Source organism: Triturus cristatus, chromosome 6, assembly GCF_964204655.1.
Source record: "Triturus cristatus chromosome 6, aTriCri1.1, whole genome shotgun sequence".
In the NCBI taxonomy this organism is placed as follows: domain Eukaryota; kingdom Metazoa; phylum Chordata; class Amphibia; order Caudata; family Salamandridae; genus Triturus; species Triturus cristatus.
The window spans coordinates 883,079,405-883,100,465 of NC_140589.1; the positions used below are offsets into that span (position 1 = coordinate 883,079,405).

Here is a 21,061-nt window from a genome sequence, read left to right on the forward strand (position 1 = left end):
AGTTTATAAACATTGTAGGTTCATCAATGAAGTGTGCTCGCTTCGGCGGCACATATACTAAAATTGGAACGATACAGAGAAGATTAGCATGGCCCCTGCGCAAGGATGACACGCAAATTCGTGAAGCGTTCCATATTTTTACCAGCTTTCAGGAGAGAAATGTTCTATGTTTTCAAGACTAATTGAAATAATAAAGCAGGTTCCAGTGCTTTCCTCCTAATATCTATTTTTCAATTTGTCTCTCCTCAACATTTTTAATGTATTTACCTCGCAGTAATGAAGGTGCACTCTATGGCCAGCTGCATTTAGCAAGGAAGCCTGCAGGACTTCTGGGACTTTTCTTTTCCTTCTTCAGCCTCCCTGTCATTATTCTTCACAACCCCCAAATCTATACTGCTGCCAGCGATGCGTTGCTTTGTGGGAAGCAAGAGAAAGAGAAGGGGAGGGCCTATGCAAATGATGGCCTCAGGGCTGTCTGGGAGTCCCTTTTCAGCAGTACTGTTAAAATCCGCCTTGCAACCAGATTGGTCGGGTAAGCTGAAAAACACCAGGCATGATTGGGCACCAGGTCCTCTAGGCCCTTGGAGGACATATCGGCGCTGCATCCCTCAGTTTCTGAGGTCCAAGAAATGTTCACCCTCCACCCTAATAGAGAGGTCTTGGTCGATCGGGGCCGATCGGGGCAGAAGGGAGCAGGGCAAGATGCTCATGATCCTGCTCTAATAATGAACTGCCTTCCTCTCTCCTTACCTGTGGTTCTGCCTGGCTGCTTGGTTCCAGTTGTAGGCCTACATCCCACAGGCAATTTGCTTGTCCCTCTCACACATGTAAATGGGTCAGCACTCAAGTGCACACACCTGCCTGCACCCACAGACCCTCTCACACACACTTTTCTCAACAAGATTTTTTCCTAGTTTAGAGACTCAGAGACCCATGTTGAAATACAAAAGCAGCACACCACATGACGGCCTTCACATAGAATCCAGCAGCAAATGGGAAACTTTTAACTAGCCGTGGTCCTATTACTGCAGCCCTACCATGGAACGACTGCTGGATGAGTCCTGCTCGAGAATATTGAACCTACAACAAGTCTGAGGTAAATAAGAATTCCACAGGAATACCATAAAACAGGGACCTATGACCCTTTCGAGCCAGATAGGAGTTGAACCTACAATCTTCTGATCCGTAGTCAGACGCGTTATCCATTGCGCCACTGGCCCCATGTAGGATTACCCATACTTTTGTCCTTAAGAGGACCAGAAGTTGTGTGTGTGTGTGTGTGTGTGTGTTTTAAAACACCATTCCATCAACCTTTTTAGCCACGTTTACTGCTCACAACCAGAAGACACAAGTAAACCCACCTGACCTCCTGAAATTCTGTTCTGTCAGGTGTTCCTAACTTATACAAAGGACTTTAGGAGGACGAAGGACCTAAAAGTCAGGGGAAATGGTCCTAGGTCCAAGGAAATGTTTTAGATCAGCCTCAGTTTCTTAAATATTCTGCATTAACATCATCAGTTCCACGTCTGTGTGGAGCTGATCTTGAGGACTCCTTAATCAGCAGGCGGGTACAACAATAAAGTGTTTAATATTACAATACAGGCGAAAATTCAGACACCTTGTCATAGGCTCACCTTGTCCAGGGACCCAAGCATGCTGCCTTTCACCTCTCAGAGCCCTTCACCTAACCTACTGTGCAGCTGTCTCACCTTTAATATCACTGTTCCACAGGCAGCATGATGTCACAATGTTCCTTGTCAGTAGCCTGAACCATGAGCCTTTGCAACCCTGGCATAATCTACATACTTCCAATTGGTGAAGTCTTGGACCACAAATGCAGTGAAGAATAATGGATTGTTACTCTTCATGCATTTTTGCCCATTGGCTCAGATTTGAATGCTTACTGGCCATACGAGCATCTCTGCCAGGCCACCCTATGTCTAGAGACCGTAGATTTAGAGAGTTTATAAACATTGTAGGTTCATCAATGAAGTGTGCTCGCTTCGGCGGCACATATACTAAAATTGGAACGATACAGAGAAGATTAGCATGGCCCCTGCGCAAGGATGACACGCAAATTCGTGAAGCGTTCCATATTTTTACCAGCTTTCAGGAGAGAAATGTTCTATGTTTTCAAGACTAATTGAAATAATAAAGCAGGTTCCAGTGCTTTCCTCCTAATATCTATTTTTCAATTTGTCTCTCCTCAACATTTTTAATGTATTTACCTCGCAGTAATGAAGGTGCACTCTATGGCCAGCTGCATTTAGCAAGGAAGCCTGCAGGACTTCTGGGACTTTTCTTTCCCTTCTTCAGCCTCCCTGTCATTATTCTTCACAACCCCCAAATCTATACTGCTGCCAGCGATGCGTTGCTTTGTGGGAAGCAAGAGAAAGAGAAGGGGAGGGCCTATGCAAATGATGGCCTCAGGGCTGTCTGGGAGTCCCTTTTCAGCAGTACTGTTAAAATCCGCCTTGCAACCAGATTGGTCGGGTAAGCTGAAAAACACCAGGCATGATTGGGCACCAGGTCCTCTAGGCCCTTGGAGGACATATCGGCGCTGCATCCCTCAGTTTCTGAGGTCCAAGAAATGTTCACCCTCCACCCTAATAGAGAGGTCTTGGCCGATCGGGGCCGATCGGGGCAGAAGGGAGCAGGGCAAGATGCTCATGATCCTGCTCTAATAATGAACTGCCTTCCTCTCTCCTTACCTGTGGTTCTGCCTGGCTGCTTGGTTCCAGTTGTAGGCCTACATCCCACAGGCAATTTGCTTGTCCCTCTCACACATGTAAATGGGTCAGCACTCAAGTGCACACACCTGCCTGCACCCACAGACCCTCTCACACACACTTTTCTCAACAAGATTTTTTCCTAGTTTAGAGACTCAGAGACCCATGTTGAAATACAAAAGCAGCACACCACATGACGGCCTTCACATAGAATCCAGCAGCAAATGGGAAACTTTTAACTAGCCGTGGTCCTATTACTGCAGCCCTACCATGGAACGACTGCTGGATGAGTCCTGCTCGAGAATATTGAACCTACAACAAGTCTGAGGTAAATAAGAATTCCACAGGAATACCATAAAACAGGGACCTATGACCCTTTCGAGCCAGATAGGAGTCGAACCTACAATCTTCTGATCCATAGTCAGACGCGTTATCCATTGCGCCACTGGCCCCATGTAGGATTACCCATACTTTTGTCCTTAAGAGGACCAGAAGTTGTGTGTGTGTGTGTGTGTGTGTGTTTTAAAACACCATTCCATCAACCTTTTTAGCCACGTTTACTGCTCACAACCAGAAGACACAAGTAAACCCACCTGACCTCCTGAAATTCTGTTCTGTCAGGTGTTCCTAACTTATACAAAGGACTTTAGGAGGACGAAGGACCTAAAAGTCAGGGGAAATGGTCCTAGGTCCAAGGAAATGTTTTAGATCAGCCTCAGTTTCTTAAATATTCTGCATTAACATCATCAGTTCCACGTCTGTGTGGAGCTGATCTTGAGGACTCCTTAATCAGCAGGCGGGTACAACAATAAAGTGTTTAATATTACAATACAGGCGAAAATTCAGACACCTTGTCATAGGCTCACCTTGTCCAGGGACCCAAGCATGCTGCCTTTCACCTCTCAGAGCCCTTCACCTAACCTACTGTGCAGCTGTCTCACCTTTAATATCACTGTTCCACAGGCAGCATGATGTCACAATGTTCCTTGTCAGTAGCCTGAACCATGAGCCTTTGCAACCCTGGCATAATCTACATACTTCCAATTGGTGAAGTCTTGGACCACAAATGCAGTGAAGAATAATGGATTGTTACTCTTCATGCATTTTTGCCCATTGGCTCAGATTTGAATGCTTACTGGCCATACGAGCATCTCTGCCAGGCCACCCTATGTCTAGAGACCGTAGATTTAGAGAGTTTATAAACATTGTAGGTTCATCAATGAAGTGTGCTCGCTTCGGCGGCACATATACTAAAATTGGAACGATACAGAGAAGATTAGCATGGCCCCTGCGCAAGGATGACACGCAAATTCGTGAAGCGTTCCATATTTTTACCAGCTTTCAGGAGAGAAATGTTCTATGTTTTCAAGACTAATTGAAATAATAAAGCAGGTTCCAGTGCTTTCCTCCTAATATCTATTTTTCAATTTGTCTCTCCTCAGCATTTTTAATGTATTTACCTCGCAGTAATGAAGGTGCACTCTATGGCCAGCTGCATTTAGCAAGGAAGCCTGCAGGACTTCTGGGACTTTTCTTTCCCTTCTTCAGCCTCCCTGTCATTATTCTTCACAACCCCCAAATCTATACTGCTGCCAGCGATGCGTTGCTTTGTGGGAAGCAAGAGAAAGAGAAGGGGAGGGCCTATGCAAATGATGGCCTCAGGGCTGTCTGGGAGTCCCTTTTCAGCAGTACTGTTAAAATCCGCCTTGCAACCAGATTGGTCGGGTAAGCTGAAAAACACCAGGCATGATTGGGCACCAGGTCCTCTAGGCCCTTGGAGGACATATCGGCGCTGCATCCCTCAGTTTCTGAGGTCCAAGAAATGTTCACCCTCCACCCTAATAGAGAGGTCTTGGCCGATCGTGGCCGATCGGGGCAGAAGGGAGCAGGGCAAGATGCTCATGATCCTGCTCTAATAATGAACTGCCTTCCTCTCTCCTTACCTGTGGTTCTGCCTGGCTGCTTGGTTCCAGTTGTAGGCCTACATCCCACAGGCAATTTGCTTGTCCCTCTCACACATGTAAATGGGTCAGCACTCAAGTGCACACACCTGCCTGCACCCACAGACCCTCTCACACACACTTTTCTCAACAAGATTTTTTCCTAGTTTAGAGACTCAGAGACCCATGTTGAAATACAAAAGCAGCACACCACATGACGGCCTTCACATAGAATCCAGCAGCAAATGGGAAACTTTTAACTAGCCGTGGTCCTATTACTGCAGCCCTACCATGGAACGACTGCTGGATGAGTCCTGCTCGAGAATATTGAACCTACAACAAGTCTGAGGTAAATAAGAATTCCACAGGAATACCATAAAACAGGGACCTATGACCCTTTCGAGCCAGATAGGAGTCGAACCTACAATCTTCTAATCCGTAGTCAGACGCGTTATCCATTGCGCCACTGGCCCCATGTAGGATTACCCATACTTTTGTCCTTAAGAGGACCAGAAGTTGTGTGTGTGTGTGTGTGTGTGTGTTTTAAAACACCATTCCATCAACCTTTTTAGCCACGTTTACTGCTCACAACCAGAAGACACAAGTAAACCCACCTGACCTCCTGAAATTCTGTTCTGTCAGGTGTTCCTAACTTATACAAAGGACTTTAGGAGGACGAAGGACCTAAAAGTCAGGGGAAATGGTCCTAGGTCCAAGGAAATGTTTTAGATCAGCCTCAGTTTCTTAAATATTCTGCATTAACATCATCAGTTCCACGTCTGTGTGGAGCTGATCTTGAGGACTCCTTAATCAGCAGGCGGGTACAACAATAAAGTGTTTAATATTACAATACAGGCGAAAATTCAGACACCTTGTCATAGGCTCACCTTGTCCAGGGACCCAAGCATGCTGCCTTTCACCTCTCAGAGCCCTTCACCTAACCTACTGTGCAGCTGTCTCACCTTTAATATCACTGTTCCACAGGCAGCATGATGTCACAATGTTCCTTGTCAGTAGCCTGAACCATGAGCCTTTGCAACCCTGGCATAATCTACATACTTCCAATTGGTGAAGTCTTGGACCACAAATGCAGTGAAGAATAATGGATTGTTACTCTTCATGCATTTTTGCCCATTGGCTCAGATTTGAATGCTTACTGGCCATACGAGCATCTCTGCCAGGCCACCCTATGTCTAGAGACCGTAGATTTAGAGAGTTTATAAACATTGTAGGTTCATCAATGAAGTGTGCTCGCTTCGGCGGCACATATACTAAAATTGGAACGATACAGAGAAGATTAGCATGGCCCCTGCGCAAGGATGACACGCAAATTCGTGAAGCGTTCCATATTTTTACCAGCTTTCAGGAGAGAAATGTTCTATGTTTTCAAGACTAATTGAAATAATAAAGCAGGTTCCAGTGCTTTCCTCCTAATATCTATTTTTCAATTTGTCTCTCCTCAGCATTTTTAATGTATTTACCTCGCAGTAATGAAGGTGCACTCTATGGCCAGCTGCATTTAGCAAGGAAGCCTGCAGGACTTCTGGGACTTTTCTTTCCCTTCTTCAGCCTCCCTGTCATTATTCTTCACAACCCCCAAATCTATACTGCTGCCAGCGATGCGTTGCTTTGTGGGAAGCAAGAGAAAGAGAAGGGGAGGGCCTATGCAAATGATGGCCTCAGGGCTGTCTGGGAGTCCCTTTTCAGCAGTACTGTTAAAATCCGCCTTGCAACCAGATTGGTCGGGTAAGCTGAAAAACACCAGGCATGATTGGGCACCAGGTCCTCTAGGCCCTTGGAGGACATATCGGCGCTGCATCCCTCAGTTTCTGAGGTCCAAGAAATGTTCACCCTCCACCCTAATAGAGAGGTCTTGGCCGATCGTGGCCGATCGGGGCAGAAGGGAGCAGGGCAAGATGCTCATGATCCTGCTCTAATAATGAACTGCCTTCCTCTCTCCTTACCTGTGGTTCTGCCTGGCTGCTTGGTTCCAGTTGTAGGCCTACATCCCACAGGCAATTTGCTTGTCCCTCTCACACATGTAAATGGGTCAGCACTCAAGTGCACACACCTGCCTGCACCCACAGACCCTCTCACACACACTTTTCTCAACAAGATTTTTTCCTAGTTTAGAGACTCAGAGACCCATGTTGAAATACAAAAGCAGCACACCACATGACGGCCTTCACATAGAATCCAGCAGCAAATGGGAAACTTTTAACTAGCCGTGGTCCTATTACTGCAGCCCTACCATGGAACGACTGCTGGATGAGTCCTGCTCGAGAATATTGAACCTACAACAAGTCTGAGGTAAATAAGAATTCCACAGGAATACCATAAAACAGGGACCTATGACCCTTTCGAGCCAGATAGGAGTCGAACCTACAATCTTCTGATCCTAGTCAGACGCGTTATCCATTGCGCCACTGGCCCCATGTAGGATTACCCATACTTTTGTCCTTAAGAGGACCAGAAGTTGTGTGTGTGTGTGTGTGTGTGTGTTTTAAAACACCATTCCATCAACCTTTTTAGCCACGTTTACTGCTCACAACCAGAAGACACAAGTAAACCCACCTGACCTCCTGAAATTCTGTTCTGTCAGGTGTTCCTAACTTATACAAAGGACTTTAGGAGGACGAAGGACCTAAAAGTCAGGGGAAATGGTCCTAGGTCCAAGGAAATGTTTCAGATCAGCCTCAGTTTCTTAAATATTCTGCATTAACATCATCAGTTCCACGTCTGTGTGGAGCTGATCTTGAGGACTCCTTAATCAGCAGGCGGGTACAACAATAAAGTGTTTAATATTACAATACAGGCGAAAATTCAGACACCTTGTCATAGGCTCACCTTGTCCAGGGACCCAAGCATGCTGCCTTTCACCTCTCAGAGCCCTTCACCTAACCTACTGTGCAGCTGTCTCACCTTTAATATCACTGTTCCACAGGCAGCATGATGTCACAATGTTCCTTGTCAGTAGCCTGAACCATGAGCCTTTGCAACCCTGGCATAATCTACATACTTCCAATTGGTGAAGTCTTGGACCACAAATGCAGTGAAGAATAATGGATTGTTACTCTTCATGCATTTTTGCCCATTGGCTCAGATTTGAATGCTTACTGGCCATACGAGCATCTCTGCCAGGCCACCCTATGTCTAGAGACCGTAGATTTAGAGAGTTTATAAACATTGTAGGTTCATCAATGAAGTGTGCTCGCTTCGGCGGCACATATACTAAAATTGGAACGATACAGAGAAGATTAGCATGGCCCCTGCGCAAGGATGACACGCAAATTCGTGAAGCGTTCCATATTTTTACCAGCTTTCAGGAGAGAAATGTTCTATGTTTTCAAGACTAATTGAAATAATAAAGCAGGTTCCAGTGCTTTCCTCCTAATATCTATTTTTCAATTTGTCTCTCCTCAACATTTTTAATGTATTTACCTCGCAGTAATGAAGGTGCACTCTATGGCCAGCTGCATTTAGCAAGGAAGCCTGCAGGACTTCTGGGACTTTTCTTTTCCTTCTTCAGCCTCCCTGTCATTATTCTTCACAACCCCCAAATCTATACTGCTGCCAGCGATGCGTTGCTTTGTGGGAAGCAAGAGAAAGAGAAGGGGAGGGCCTATGCAAATGATGGCCTCAGGGCTGTCTGGGAGTCCCTTTTCAGCAGTACTGTTAAAATCCGCCTTGCAACCAGATTGGTCGGGTAAGCTGAAAAACACCAGGCATGATTGGGCACCAGGTCCTCTAGGCCCTTGGAGGACATATCGGCGCTGCATCCCTCAGTTTCTGAGGTCCAAGAAATGTTCACCCTCCACCCTAATAGAGAGGTCTTGGTCGATCGGGGCCGATCGGGGCAGAAGGGAGCAGGGCAAGATGCTCATGATCCTGCTCTAATAATGAACTGCCTTCCTCTCTCCTTACCTGTGGTTCTGCCTGGCTGCTTGGTTCCAGTTGTAGGCCTACATCCCACAGGCAATTTGCTTGTCCCTCTCACACATGTAAATGGGTCAGCACTCAAGTGCACACACCTGCCTGCACCCACAGACCCTCTCACACACACTTTTCTCAACAAGATTTTTTCCTAGTTTAGAGACTCAGAGACCCATGTTGAAATACAAAAGCAGCACACCACATGACGGCCTTCACATAGAATCCAGCAGCAAATGGGAAACTTTTAACTAGCCGTGGTCCTATTACTGCAGCCCTACCATGGAACGACTGCTGGATGAGTCCTGCTCGAGAATATTGAACCTACAACAAGTCTGAGGTAAATAAGAATTCCACAGGAATACCATAAAACAGGGACCTATGACCCTTTCGAGCCAGATAGGAGTTGAACCTACAATCTTCTGATCCGTAGTCAGACGCGTTATCCATTGCGCCACTGGCCCCATGTAGGATTACCCATACTTTTGTCCTTAAGAGGACCAGAAGTTGTGTGTGTGTGTGTGTGTGTGTGTTTTAAAACACCATTCCATCAACCTTTTTAGCCACGTTTACTGCTCACAACCAGAAGACACAAGTAAACCCACCTGACCTCCTGAAATTCTGTTCTGTCAGGTGTTCCTAACTTATACAAAGGACTTTAGGAGGACGAAGGACCTAAAAGTCAGGGGAAATGGTCCTAGGTCCAAGGAAATGTTTTAGATCAGCCTCAGTTTCTTAAATATTCTGCATTAACATCATCAGTTCCACGTCTGTGTGGAGCTGATCTTGAGGACTCCTTAATCAGCAGGCGGGTACAACAATAAAGTGTTTAATATTACAATACAGGCGAAAATTCAGACACCTTGTCATAGGCTCACCTTGTCCAGGGACCCAAGCATGCTGCCTTTCACCTCTCAGAGCCCTTCACCTAACCTACTGTGCAGCTGTCTCACCTTTAATATCACTGTTCCACAGGCAGCATGATGTCACAATGTTCCTTGTCAGTAGCCTGAACCATGAGCCTTTGCAACCCTGGCATAATCTACATACTTCCAATTGGTGAAGTCTTGGACCACAAATGCAGTGAAGAATAATGGATTGTTACTCTTCATGCATTTTTGCCCATTGGCTCAGATTTGAATGCTTACTGGCCATACGAGCATCTCTGCCAGGCCACCCTATGTCTAGAGACCGTAGATTTAGAGAGTTTATAAACATTGTAGGTTCATCAATGAAGTGTGCTCGCTTCGGCGGCACATATACTAAAATTGGAACGATACAGAGAAGATTAGCATGGCCCCTGCGCAAGGATGACACGCAAATTCGTGAAGCGTTCCATATTTTTACCAGCTTTCAGGAGAGAAATGTTCTATGTTTTCAAGACTAATTGAAATAATAAAGCAGGTTCCAGTGCTTTCCTCCTAATATCTATTTTTCAATTTGTCTCTCCTCAACATTTTTAATGTATTTACCTCGCAGTAATGAAGGTGCACTCTATGGCCAGCTGCATTTAGCAAGGAAGCCTGCAGGACTTCTGGGACTTTTCTTTCCCTTCTTCAGCCTCCCTGTCATTATTCTTCACAACCCCCAAATCTATACTGCTGCCAGCGATGCGTTGCTTTGTGGGAAGCAAGAGAAAGAGAAGGGGAGGGCCTATGCAAATGATGGCCTCAGGGCTGTCTGGGAGTCCCTTTTCAGCAGTACTGTTAAAATCCGCCTTGCAACCAGATTGGTCGGGTAAGCTGAAAAACACCAGGCATGATTGGGCACCAGGTCCTCTAGGCCCTTGGAGGACATATCGGCGCTGCATCCCTCAGTTTCTGAGGTCCAAGAAATGTTCACCCTCCACCCTAATAGAGAGGTCTTGGCCGATCGGGGCCGATCGGGGCAGAAGGGAGCAGGGCAAGATGCTCATGATCCTGCTCTAATAATGAACTGCCTTCCTCTCTCCTTACCTGTGGTTCTGCCTGGCTGCTTGGTTCCAGTTGTAGGCCTACATCCCACAGGCAATTTGCTTGTCCCTCTCACACATGTAAATGGGTCAGCACTCAAGTGCACACACCTGCCTGCACCCACAGACCCTCTCACACACACTTTTCTCAACAAGATTTTTTCCTAGTTTAGAGACTCAGAGACCCATGTTGAAATACAAAAGCAGCACACCACATGACGGCCTTCACATAGAATCCAGCAGCAAATGGGAAACTTTTAACTAGCCGTGGTCCTATTACTGCAGCCCTACCATGGAACGACTGCTGGATGAGTCCTGCTCGAGAATATTGAACCTACAACAAGTCTGAGGTAAATAAGAATTCCACAGGAATACCATAAAACAGGGACCTATGACCCTTTCGAGCCAGATAGGAGTCGAACCTACAATCTTCTGATCCATAGTCAGACGCGTTATCCATTGCGCCACTGGCCCCATGTAGGATTACCCATACTTTTGTCCTTAAGAGGACCAGAAGTTGTGTGTGTGTGTGTGTGTGTGTGTTTTAAAACACCATTCCATCAACCTTTTTAGCCACGTTTACTGCTCACAACCAGAAGACACAAGTAAACCCACCTGACCTCCTGAAATTCTGTTCTGTCAGGTGTTCCTAACTTATACAAAGGACTTTAGGAGGACGAAGGACCTAAAAGTCAGGGGAAATGGTCCTAGGTCCAAGGAAATGTTTTAGATCAGCCTCAGTTTCTTAAATATTCTGCATTAACATCATCAGTTCCACGTCTGTGTGGAGCTGATCTTGAGGACTCCTTAATCAGCAGGCGGGTACAACAATAAAGTGTTTAATATTACAATACAGGCGAAAATTCAGACACCTTGTCATAGGCTCACCTTGTCCAGGGACCCAAGCATGCTGCCTTTCACCTCTCAGAGCCCTTCACCTAACCTACTGTGCAGCTGTCTCACCTTTAATATCACTGTTCCACAGGCAGCATGATGTCACAATGTTCCTTGTCAGTAGCCTGAACCATGAGCCTTTGCAACCCTGGCATAATCTACATACTTCCAATTGGTGAAGTCTTGGACCACAAATGCAGTGAAGAATAATGGATTGTTACTCTTCATGCATTTTTGCCCATTGGCTCAGATTTGAATGCTTACTGGCCATACGAGCATCTCTGCCAGGCCACCCTATGTCTAGAGACCGTAGATTTAGAGAGTTTATAAACATTGTAGGTTCATCAATGAAGTGTGCTCGCTTCGGCGGCACATATACTAAAATTGGAACGATACAGAGAAGATTAGCATGGCCCCTGCGCAAGGATGACACGCAAATTCGTGAAGCGTTCCATATTTTTACCAGCTTTCAGGAGAGAAATGTTCTATGTTTTCAAGACTAATTGAAATAATAAAGCAGGTTCCAGTGCTTTCCTCCTAATATCTATTTTTCAATTTGTCTCTCCTCAGCATTTTTAATGTATTTACCTCGCAGTAATGAAGGTGCACTCTATGGCCAGCTGCATTTAGCAAGGAAGCCTGCAGGACTTCTGGGACTTTTCTTTCCCTTCTTCAGCCTCCCTGTCATTATTCTTCACAACCCCCAAATCTATACTGCTGCCAGCGATGCGTTGCTTTGTGGGAAGCAAGAGAAAGAGAAGGGGAGGGCCTATGCAAATGATGGCCTCAGGGCTGTCTGGGAGTCCCTTTTCAGCAGTACTGTTAAAATCCGCCTTGCAACCAGATTGGTCGGGTAAGCTGAAAAACACCAGGCATGATTGGGCACCAGGTCCTCTAGGCCCTTGGAGGACATATCGGCGCTGCATCCCTCAGTTTCTGAGGTCCAAGAAATGTTCACCCTCCACCCTAATAGAGAGGTCTTGGCCGATCGTGGCCGATCGGGGCAGAAGGGAGCAGGGCAAGATGCTCATGATCCTGCTCTAATAATGAACTGCCTTCCTCTCTCCTTACCTGTGGTTCTGCCTGGCTGCTTGGTTCCAGTTGTAGGCCTACATCCCACAGGCAATTTGCTTGTCCCTCTCACACATGTAAATGGGTCAGCACTCAAGTGCACACACCTGCCTGCACCCACAGACCCTCTCACACACACTTTTCTCAACAAGATTTTTTCCTAGTTTAGAGACTCAGAGACCCATGTTGAAATACAAAAGCAGCACACCACATGACGGCCTTCACATAGAATCCAGCAGCAAATGGGAAACTTTTAACTAGCCGTGGTCCTATTACTGCAGCCCTACCATGGAACGACTGCTGGATGAGTCCTGCTCGAGAATATTGAACCTACAACAAGTCTGAGGTAAATAAGAATTCCACAGGAATACCATAAAACAGGGACCTATGACCCTTTCGAGCCAGATAGGAGTCGAACCTACAATCTTCTAATCCGTAGTCAGACGCGTTATCCATTGCGCCACTGGCCCCATGTAGGATTACCCATACTTTTGTCCTTAAGAGGACCAGAAGTTGTGTGTGTGTGTGTGTGTGTGTGTTTTAAAACACCATTCCATCAACCTTTTTAGCCACGTTTACTGCTCACAACCAGAAGACACAAGTAAACCCACCTGACCTCCTGAAATTCTGTTCTGTCAGGTGTTCCTAACTTATACAAAGGACTTTAGGAGGACGAAGGACCTAAAAGTCAGGGGAAATGGTCCTAGGTCCAAGGAAATGTTTTAGATCAGCCTCAGTTTCTTAAATATTCTGCATTAACATCATCAGTTCCACGTCTGTGTGGAGCTGATCTTGAGGACTCCTTAATCAGCAGGCGGGTACAACAATAAAGTGTTTAATATTACAATACAGGCGAAAATTCAGACACCTTGTCATAGGCTCACCTTGTCCAGGGACCCAAGCATGCTGCCTTTCACCTCTCAGAGCCCTTCACCTAACCTACTGTGCAGCTGTCTCACCTTTAATATCACTGTTCCACAGGCAGCATGATGTCACAATGTTCCTTGTCAGTAGCCTGAACCATGAGCCTTTGCAACCCTGGCATAATCTACATACTTCCAATTGGTGAAGTCTTGGACCACAAATGCAGTGAAGAATAATGGATTGTTACTCTTCATGCATTTTTGCCCATTGGCTCAGATTTGAATGCTTACTGGCCATACGAGCATCTCTGCCAGGCCACCCTATGTCTAGAGACCGTAGATTTAGAGAGTTTATAAACATTGTAGGTTCATCAATGAAGTGTGCTCGCTTCGGCGGCACATATACTAAAATTGGAACGATACAGAGAAGATTAGCATGGCCCCTGCGCAAGGATGACACGCAAATTCGTGAAGCGTTCCATATTTTTACCAGCTTTCAGGAGAGAAATGTTCTATGTTTTCAAGACTAATTGAAATAATAAAGCAGGTTCCAGTGCTTTCCTCCTAATATCTATTTTTCAATTTGTCTCTCCTCAGCATTTTTAATGTATTTACCTCGCAGTAATGAAGGTGCACTCTATGGCCAGCTGCATTTAGCAAGGAAGCCTGCAGGACTTCTGGGACTTTTCTTTCCCTTCTTCAGCCTCCCTGTCATTATTCTTCACAACCCCCAAATCTATACTGCTGCCAGCGATGCGTTGCTTTGTGGGAAGCAAGAGAAAGAGAAGGGGAGGGCCTATGCAAATGATGGCCTCAGGGCTGTCTGGGAGTCCCTTTTCAGCAGTACTGTTAAAATCCGCCTTGCAACCAGATTGGTCGGGTAAGCTGAAAAACACCAGGCATGATTGGGCACCAGGTCCTCTAGGCCCTTGGAGGACATATCGGCGCTGCATCCCTCAGTTTCTGAGGTCCAAGAAATGTTCACCCTCCACCCTAATAGAGAGGTCTTGGCCGATCGTGGCCGATCGGGGCAGAAGGGAGCAGGGCAAGATGCTCATGATCCTGCTCTAATAATGAACTGCCTTCCTCTCTCCTTACCTGTGGTTCTGCCTGGCTGCTTGGTTCCAGTTGTAGGCCTACATCCCACAGGCAATTTGCTTGTCCCTCTCACACATGTAAATGGGTCAGCACTCAAGTGCACACACCTGCCTGCACCCACAGACCCTCTCACACACACTTTTCTCAACAAGATTTTTTCCTAGTTTAGAGACTCAGAGACCCATGTTGAAATACAAAAGCAGCACACCACATGACGGCCTTCACATAGAATCCAGCAGCAAATGGGAAACTTTTAACTAGCCGTGGTCCTATTACTGCAGCCCTACCATGGAACGACTGCTGGATGAGTCCTGCTCGAGAATATTGAACCTACAACAAGTCTGAGGTAAATAAGAATTCCACAGGAATACCATAAAACAGGGACCTATGACCCTTTCGAGCCAGATAGGAGTCGAACCTACAATCTTCTGATCCGTAGTCAGACGCGTTATCCATTGCGCCACTGGCCCCATGTAGGATTACCCATACTTTTGTCCTTAAGAGGACCAGAAGTTGTGTGTGTGTGTGTGTGTGTGTGTTTTAAAACACCATTCCATCAACCTTTTTAGCCACGTTTACTGCTCACAACCAGAAGACACAAGTAAACCCACCTGACCTCCTGAAATTCTGTTCTGTCAGGTGTTCCTAACTTATACAAAGGACTTTAGGAGGACGAAGGACCTAAAAGTCAGGGGAAATGGTCCTAGGTCCAAGGAAATGTTTTAGATCAGCCTCAGTTTCTTAAATATTCTGCATTAACATCATCAGTTCCACGTCTGTGTGGAGCTGATCTTGAGGACTCCTTAATCAGCAGGCGGGTACAACAATAAAGTGTTTAATATTACAATACAGGCGAAAATTCAGACACCTTGTCATAGGCTCACCTTGTCCAGGGACCCATGCATGCTGCCTTTCACCTCTCAGAGCCCTTCACCTAACCTACTGTGCAGCTGTCTCACCTTTAATATCACTGTTCCACAGGCAGCATGATGTCACAATGTTCCTTGTCAGTAGCCTGAACCATGAGCCTTTGCAACCCTGGCATAATCTACATACTTCCAATTGGTGAAGTCTTGGACCACAAATGCAGTGAAGAATAATGGATTGTTACTCTTCATGCATTTTTGCCCATTGGCTCAGATTTGAATGCTTACTGGCCATACGAGCATCTCTGCCAGGCCACCCTATGTCTAGAGACCGTAGATTTAGAGAGTTTATAAACATTGTAGGTTCATCAATGAAGTGTGCTCGCTTCGGCGGCACATATACTAAAATTGGAACGATACAGAGAAGATTAGCATGGCCCCTGCGCAAGGATGACACGCAAATTCGTGAAGCGTTCCATATTTTTACCAGCTTTCAGGAGAGAAATGTTCTATGTTTTCAAGACTAATTGAAATAATAAAGCAGGTTCCAGTGCTTTCCTCCTAATATCTATTTTTCAATTTGTCTCTCCTCAACATTTTTAATGTATTTACCTCGCAGTAATGAAGGTGCACTCTATGGCCAGCTGCATTTAGCAAGGAAGCCTGCAGGACTTCTGGGACTTTTCTTTCCCTTCTTCAGCCTCCCTGTCATTATTCTTCACAACCCCCAAATCTATACTGCTGCCAGCGATGCGTTGCTTTGTGGGAAGCAAGAGAAAGAGAAGGGGAGGGCCTATGCAAATGATGGCCTCAGGGCTGTCTGGGAGTCCCTTTTCAGCAGTACTGTTAAAATCCGCCTTGCAACCAGATTGGTCGGGTAAGCTGAAAAACACCAGGCATGATTGGGCACCAGGTCCTCTAGGCCCTTGGAGGACATATCGGCGCTGCATCCCTCAGTTTCTGAGGTCCAAGAAATGTTCACCCTCCACCCTAATAGAGAGGTCTTGGCCGATCGTGGCCGATCGGGGCAGAAGGGAGCAGGGCAAGATGCTCATGATCCTGCTCTAATAATGAACTGCCTTCCTCTCTCCTTACCTGTGGTTCTGCCTGGCTGCTTGGTTCCAGTTGTAGGCCTACATCCCACAGGCAATTTGCTTGTCCCTCTCACACATGTAAATGGGTCAGCACTCAAGTGCACACACCTGCCTGCACCCACAGACCCTCTCACACACACTTTTCTCAACAAGATTTTTTCCTAGTTTAGAGACTCAGAGACCCATGTTGAAATACAAAAGCAGCACACCACATGACGGCCTTCACATAGAATCCAGCAGCAAATGGGAAACTTTTAACTAGCCGTGGTCCTATTACTGCAGCCCTACCATGGAACGACTGCTGGATGAGTCCTGCTCGAGAATATTGAACCTACAACAAGTCTGAGGTAAATAAGAATTCCACAGGAATACCATAAAACAGGGACCTATGACCCTTTCGAGCCAGATAGGAGTCGAACCTACAATCTTCTAATCCGTAGTCAGACGCGTTATCCATTGCGCCACTGGCCCCATGTAGGATTACCCATACTTTTGTCCTTAAGAGGACCAGAAGTTGTGTGTGTGTGTGTGTGTGTGTTTTAAAACACCATTCCATCAACCTTTTTAGCCACGTTTACTGCTCACAACCAGAAGACACAAGTAAACCCACCTGACCTCCTGAAATTCTGTTCTGTCAGGTGTTCCTAACTTATACAAAGGACTTTAGGAGGACGAAGGACCTAAAAGTCAGGGGAAATGGTCCTAGGTCCAAGGAAATGTTTTAGATCAGCCTCAGTTTCTTAAATATTCTGCATTAACATCATCAGTTCCACGTCTGTGTGGAGCTGATCTTGAGGACTCCTTAATCAGCAGGCGGGTACAACAATAAAGTGTTTAATATTACAATACAGGCGAAAATTCAGACACCTTGTCATAGGCTCACCTTGTCCAGGGACCCAAGCATGCTGCCTTTCACCTCTCAGAGCCCTTCACCTAACCTACTGTGCAGCTGTCTCACCTTTAATATCACTGTTCCACAGGCAGCATGATGTCACAATGTTCCTTGTCAGTAGCCTGAACCATGAGCCTTTGCAACCCTGGCATAATCTACATACTTCCAATTGGTGAAGTCTTGGACCACAAATGCAGTGAAGAATAATGGATTGTTACTCTTCATGCATTTTTGCCCATTGGCTCAGATTTGAATGCTTACTGGCCATACGAGCATCTCTGCCAGGCCACCCTATGTCTAGAGACCGTAGATTTAGAGAGTTTATAAACATTGTAGGTTCATCAATGAAGTGTGCTCGCTTCGGCGGCACATATACTAAAATTGGAACGATACAGAGAAGATTAGCATGGCCCCTGCGCAAGGATGACACGCAAATTCGTGAAGCGTTCCATATTTTTACCAGCTTTCAGGAGAGAAATGTTCTATGTTTTCAAGACTAATTGAAATAATAAAGCAGGTTCCAGTGCTTTCCTCCTAATATCTATTTTTCAATTTGTCTCTCCTCAACATTTTTAATGTATTTACCTCGCAGTAATGAAGGTGCACTCTATGGCCAGCTGCATTTAGCAAGGAAGCCTGCAGGACTTCTGGGACTTTTCTTTCCCTTCTTCAGCCTCCCTGTCATTATTCTTCACAACCCCCAAATCTATACTGCTGCCAGCGATGCGTTGCTTTGTGGGAAGCAAGAGAAAGAGAAGGGGAGGGCCTATGCAAATGATGGCCTCAGGGCTGTCTGGGAGTCCCTTTTCAGCAGTACTGTTAAAATCCGCCTTGCAACCAGATTGGTCGGGTAAGCTGAAAAACACCAGGCATGATTGGGCACCAGGTCCTCTAGGCCCTTGGAGGACATATCGGCGCTGCATCCCTCAGTTTCTGAGGTCCAAGAAATGTTCACCCTCCACCCTAATAGAGAGGTCTTGGCCGATCGTGGCCGATCGGGGCAGAAGGGAGCAGGGCAAGATGCTCATGATCCTGCTCTAATAATGAACTGCCTTCCTCTCTCCTTACCTGTGGTTCTGCCTGGCTGCTTGGTTCCAGTTGTAGGCCTACATCCCACAGGCAATTTGCTTGTCCCTCTCACACATGTAAATGGGTCAGCACTCAAGTGCACACACCTGCCTGCACCCACAGACCCTCTCACACACACTTTTCTCAACAAGATTTTTTCCTAGTTTAGAGACTCAGAGACCCATGTTGAAATACAAAAGCAGCACACCACATGACGGCCTTCACATAGAATCCAGCAGCAAATGGGAAACTTTTAACTAGCCGTGGTCCTATTACTGCAGCCCTACCATGGAACGACTGCTGGATGAGTCCTGCTCGAGAATATTGAACCTACAACAAGTCTGAGGTAAATAAGAATTCCACAGGAATACCATAAAACAGGGACCTATGACCCTTTCGAGCCAGATAGGAGTCGAACCTACAATCTTCTGATCCGTAGTCAGACGCGTTATCCATTGCGCCACTGGCCCCATGTAGGATTACCCATACTTTTGTCCTTAAGAGGACCAGAAGTTGTGTGTGTGTGTGTGTGTGTGTGTTTTAAAACACCATTCCATCAACCTTTTTAGCCACGTTTACTGCTCACAACCAGAAGACACAAGTAAACCCACCTGACCTCCTGAAATTCTGTTCTGTCAGGTGTTCCTAACTTATACAAAGGACTTTAGGAGGACGAAGGACCTAAAAGTCAGGGGAAATGGTCCTAGGTCCAAGGAAATGTTTTAGATCAGCCTCAGTTTCTTAAATATTCTGCATTAACATCATCAGTTCCACGTCTGTGTGGAGCTGATCTTGAGGACTCCTTAATCAGCAGGCGGGTACAACAATAAAGTGTTTAATATTACAATACAGGCGAAAATTCAGACACCTTGTCATAGGCTCACCTTGTCCAGGGACCCAAGCATGCTGCCTTTCACCTCTCAGAGCCCTTCACCTAACCTACTGTGCAGCTGTCTCACCTTTAATATCACTGTTCCACAGGCAGCATGATGTCACAATGTTCCTTGTCAGTAGCCTGAACCATGAGCCTTTGCAACCCTGGCATAATCTACATACTTCCAATTGGTGAAGTCTTGGACCACAAATGCAGTGAAGAATAATGGATTGTTACTCTTCATGCATTTTTGCCCATTGGCTCAGATTTGAATGCTTACTGGCCATACGAGCATCTCTGCCAGGCCACCCTATGTCTAGAGACCGTAGATTTAGAGAGTTTATAAACATTGTAGGTTCATCAATGAAGTGTGCTCGCTTCGGCGGCACATATACTAAAATTGGAACGATACAGAGAAGATTAGCATGGCCCCTGCGCAAGGATGACACGCAAATTCGTGAAGCGTTCCATATTTTTACCAGCTTTCAGGAGAGAAATGTTCTATGTTTTCAAGACTAATTGAAATAATAAAGCAGGTTCCAGTGCTTTCCTCCTAATATCTATTTTTCAATTTGTCTCTCCTCAACATTTTTAATGTATTTACCTCGCAGTAATGAAGGTGCACTCTATGGCCAGCTGCATTTAGCAAGGAAGCCTGCAGGACTTCTGGGACTTTTCTTTCCCTTCTTCAGCCTCCCTGTCATTATTCTTCACAACCCCCAAATCTATACTGCTGCCAGCGATGCGTTGCTTTGTGGGAAGCAAGAGAAAGAGAAGGGGAGGGCCTATGCAAATGATGGCCTCAGGGCTGTCTGGGAGTCCCTTTTCAGCAGTACTGTTAAAATCCGCCTTGCAACCAGATTGGTCGGGTAAGCTGAAAAACACCAGGCATGATTGGGCACCAGGTCCTCTAGGCCCTTGGAGGACATATCGGCGCTGCATCCCTCAGTTTCTGAGGTCCAAGAAATGTTCACCCTCCACCCTAATAGAGAGGTCTTGGCCGATCGTGGCCGATCGGGGCAGAAGGGAGCAGGGCAAGATGCTCATGCTCATGATCCTGCTCTAATAATGAACTGCCTTCCTCTCTCCTTACCTGTGGTTCTGCCTGGCTGCTTGGTTCCAGTTGTAGGCCTACATCCCACAGGCAATTTGCTTGTCCCTCTCACACATGTAAATGGGTCAGCACTCAAGTGCACACACCTGCCTGCACCCACAGACCCTCTCACACACACTTTTCTCAACAAGATTTTTTCCTAGTTTAGAGACTCAGAGACCCATGTTGAAATACAAAAGCAGCACACCACATGACGGCCTTCACATAGAATCCAGCAGCAAATGGGAAACTTTTAACTAGCCGTGGTCCTATTACTGCAGCCCTACCATGGAACGACTGCTGGATGAGTCCTGCTCGAGAATATTGAACCTACAACAAGTCTGAGGTAAATAAGAATTCCACAGGAATACCATAAAACAGGGACCTATGACCCTTTCGAGCCAGATAGGAGTCGAACCTACAATCTTCTGATCCATAGTCAGACGCGTTATCCATTGCGCCACTGGCCCCATGTAGGATTACCCATACTTTTGTCCTTAAGAGGACCAGAAGTTGTGTGTGTGTGTGTGTGTGTGTGTTTTAAAACACCATTCCATCAACCTTTTTAGCCACGTTTACTGCTCACAACCAGAAGACACAAGTAAACCCACCTGACCTCCTGAAATTCTGTTCTGTCAGGTGTTCCTAACTTATACAAAGGACTTTAGGAGGACGAAGGACCTAAAAGTCAGGGGAAA

At 46.1% G+C, this 21,061-nt stretch overlaps 21 non-coding genes across 21 annotated transcripts; 11 read left to right on the forward strand and 10 right to left on the reverse strand.

The window, feature by feature from the left end:
* The first annotated feature begins 33 nt into the window (after window positions 1–33).
* Window positions 34–140, forward strand: LOC146819121 (U6 spliceosomal RNA). The gene has a single exon (XR_014963932.1). It is a non-coding gene; the product is annotated as a U6 spliceosomal RNA (small nuclear RNA).
* A 1,007-nt stretch (window positions 141–1,147) lies between these two features.
* Window positions 1,148–1,220, reverse strand: TRNAR-ACG (transfer RNA arginine (anticodon ACG)). The gene has a single exon. It is a non-coding gene; the product is annotated as a tRNA-Arg (tRNA).
* Window positions 1,221–1,994: 774 nt separating this feature from the next.
* LOC146819123 (U6 spliceosomal RNA) lies at window positions 1,995–2,101 on the forward strand. Its single transcript, XR_014963933.1, has one exon. It is a non-coding gene; the product is annotated as a U6 spliceosomal RNA (small nuclear RNA).
* A 1,007-nt stretch (window positions 2,102–3,108) lies between these two features.
* TRNAH-AUG (transfer RNA histidin (anticodon AUG)) lies at window positions 3,109–3,181 on the reverse strand. The gene has a single exon. It is a non-coding gene; the product is annotated as a tRNA-His (tRNA).
* A 774-nt stretch (window positions 3,182–3,955) lies between these two features.
* On the forward strand, window positions 3,956–4,062 carry LOC146819125 (U6 spliceosomal RNA). Its single transcript, XR_014963934.1, has one exon. It is a non-coding gene; the product is annotated as a U6 spliceosomal RNA (small nuclear RNA).
* A 1,007-nt stretch (window positions 4,063–5,069) lies between these two features.
* TRNAR-ACG (transfer RNA arginine (anticodon ACG)) lies at window positions 5,070–5,142 on the reverse strand. Its single transcript has one exon. It is a non-coding gene; the product is annotated as a tRNA-Arg (tRNA).
* A 774-nt stretch (window positions 5,143–5,916) lies between these two features.
* On the forward strand, window positions 5,917–6,023 carry LOC146819127 (U6 spliceosomal RNA). Its single transcript, XR_014963935.1, has one exon. It is a non-coding gene; the product is annotated as a U6 spliceosomal RNA (small nuclear RNA).
* Window positions 6,024–7,876: 1,853 nt separating this feature from the next.
* On the forward strand, window positions 7,877–7,983 carry LOC146819128 (U6 spliceosomal RNA). Its single transcript, XR_014963936.1, has one exon. It is a non-coding gene; the product is annotated as a U6 spliceosomal RNA (small nuclear RNA).
* Window positions 7,984–8,990: 1,007 nt separating this feature from the next.
* On the reverse strand, window positions 8,991–9,063 carry TRNAR-ACG (transfer RNA arginine (anticodon ACG)). Its single transcript has one exon. It is a non-coding gene; the product is annotated as a tRNA-Arg (tRNA).
* Window positions 9,064–9,837: 774 nt separating this feature from the next.
* On the forward strand, window positions 9,838–9,944 carry LOC146819130 (U6 spliceosomal RNA). Its single transcript, XR_014963937.1, has one exon. It is a non-coding gene; the product is annotated as a U6 spliceosomal RNA (small nuclear RNA).
* A 1,007-nt stretch (window positions 9,945–10,951) lies between these two features.
* On the reverse strand, window positions 10,952–11,024 carry TRNAH-AUG (transfer RNA histidin (anticodon AUG)). Its single transcript has one exon. It is a non-coding gene; the product is annotated as a tRNA-His (tRNA).
* A 774-nt stretch (window positions 11,025–11,798) lies between these two features.
* LOC146819132 (U6 spliceosomal RNA) lies at window positions 11,799–11,905 on the forward strand. The gene has a single exon (XR_014963938.1). It is a non-coding gene; the product is annotated as a U6 spliceosomal RNA (small nuclear RNA).
* Window positions 11,906–12,912: 1,007 nt separating this feature from the next.
* Window positions 12,913–12,985, reverse strand: TRNAR-ACG (transfer RNA arginine (anticodon ACG)). The gene has a single exon. It is a non-coding gene; the product is annotated as a tRNA-Arg (tRNA).
* Window positions 12,986–13,759: 774 nt separating this feature from the next.
* On the forward strand, window positions 13,760–13,866 carry LOC146819134 (U6 spliceosomal RNA). The gene has a single exon (XR_014963940.1). It is a non-coding gene; the product is annotated as a U6 spliceosomal RNA (small nuclear RNA).
* A 1,007-nt stretch (window positions 13,867–14,873) lies between these two features.
* Window positions 14,874–14,946, reverse strand: TRNAR-ACG (transfer RNA arginine (anticodon ACG)). Its single transcript has one exon. It is a non-coding gene; the product is annotated as a tRNA-Arg (tRNA).
* A 774-nt stretch (window positions 14,947–15,720) lies between these two features.
* On the forward strand, window positions 15,721–15,827 carry LOC146819136 (U6 spliceosomal RNA). The gene has a single exon (XR_014963941.1). It is a non-coding gene; the product is annotated as a U6 spliceosomal RNA (small nuclear RNA).
* Window positions 15,828–16,834: 1,007 nt separating this feature from the next.
* Window positions 16,835–16,907, reverse strand: TRNAR-ACG (transfer RNA arginine (anticodon ACG)). The gene has a single exon. It is a non-coding gene; the product is annotated as a tRNA-Arg (tRNA).
* Window positions 16,908–17,679: 772 nt separating this feature from the next.
* Window positions 17,680–17,786, forward strand: LOC146819138 (U6 spliceosomal RNA). The gene has a single exon (XR_014963942.1). It is a non-coding gene; the product is annotated as a U6 spliceosomal RNA (small nuclear RNA).
* Window positions 17,787–18,793: 1,007 nt separating this feature from the next.
* On the reverse strand, window positions 18,794–18,866 carry TRNAR-ACG (transfer RNA arginine (anticodon ACG)). The gene has a single exon. It is a non-coding gene; the product is annotated as a tRNA-Arg (tRNA).
* A 774-nt stretch (window positions 18,867–19,640) lies between these two features.
* Window positions 19,641–19,747, forward strand: LOC146819140 (U6 spliceosomal RNA). The gene has a single exon (XR_014963943.1). It is a non-coding gene; the product is annotated as a U6 spliceosomal RNA (small nuclear RNA).
* Window positions 19,748–20,760: 1,013 nt separating this feature from the next.
* TRNAH-AUG (transfer RNA histidin (anticodon AUG)) lies at window positions 20,761–20,833 on the reverse strand. Its single transcript has one exon. It is a non-coding gene; the product is annotated as a tRNA-His (tRNA).
* Between the last annotated feature and the right edge of the window lie 228 nt (window positions 20,834–21,061).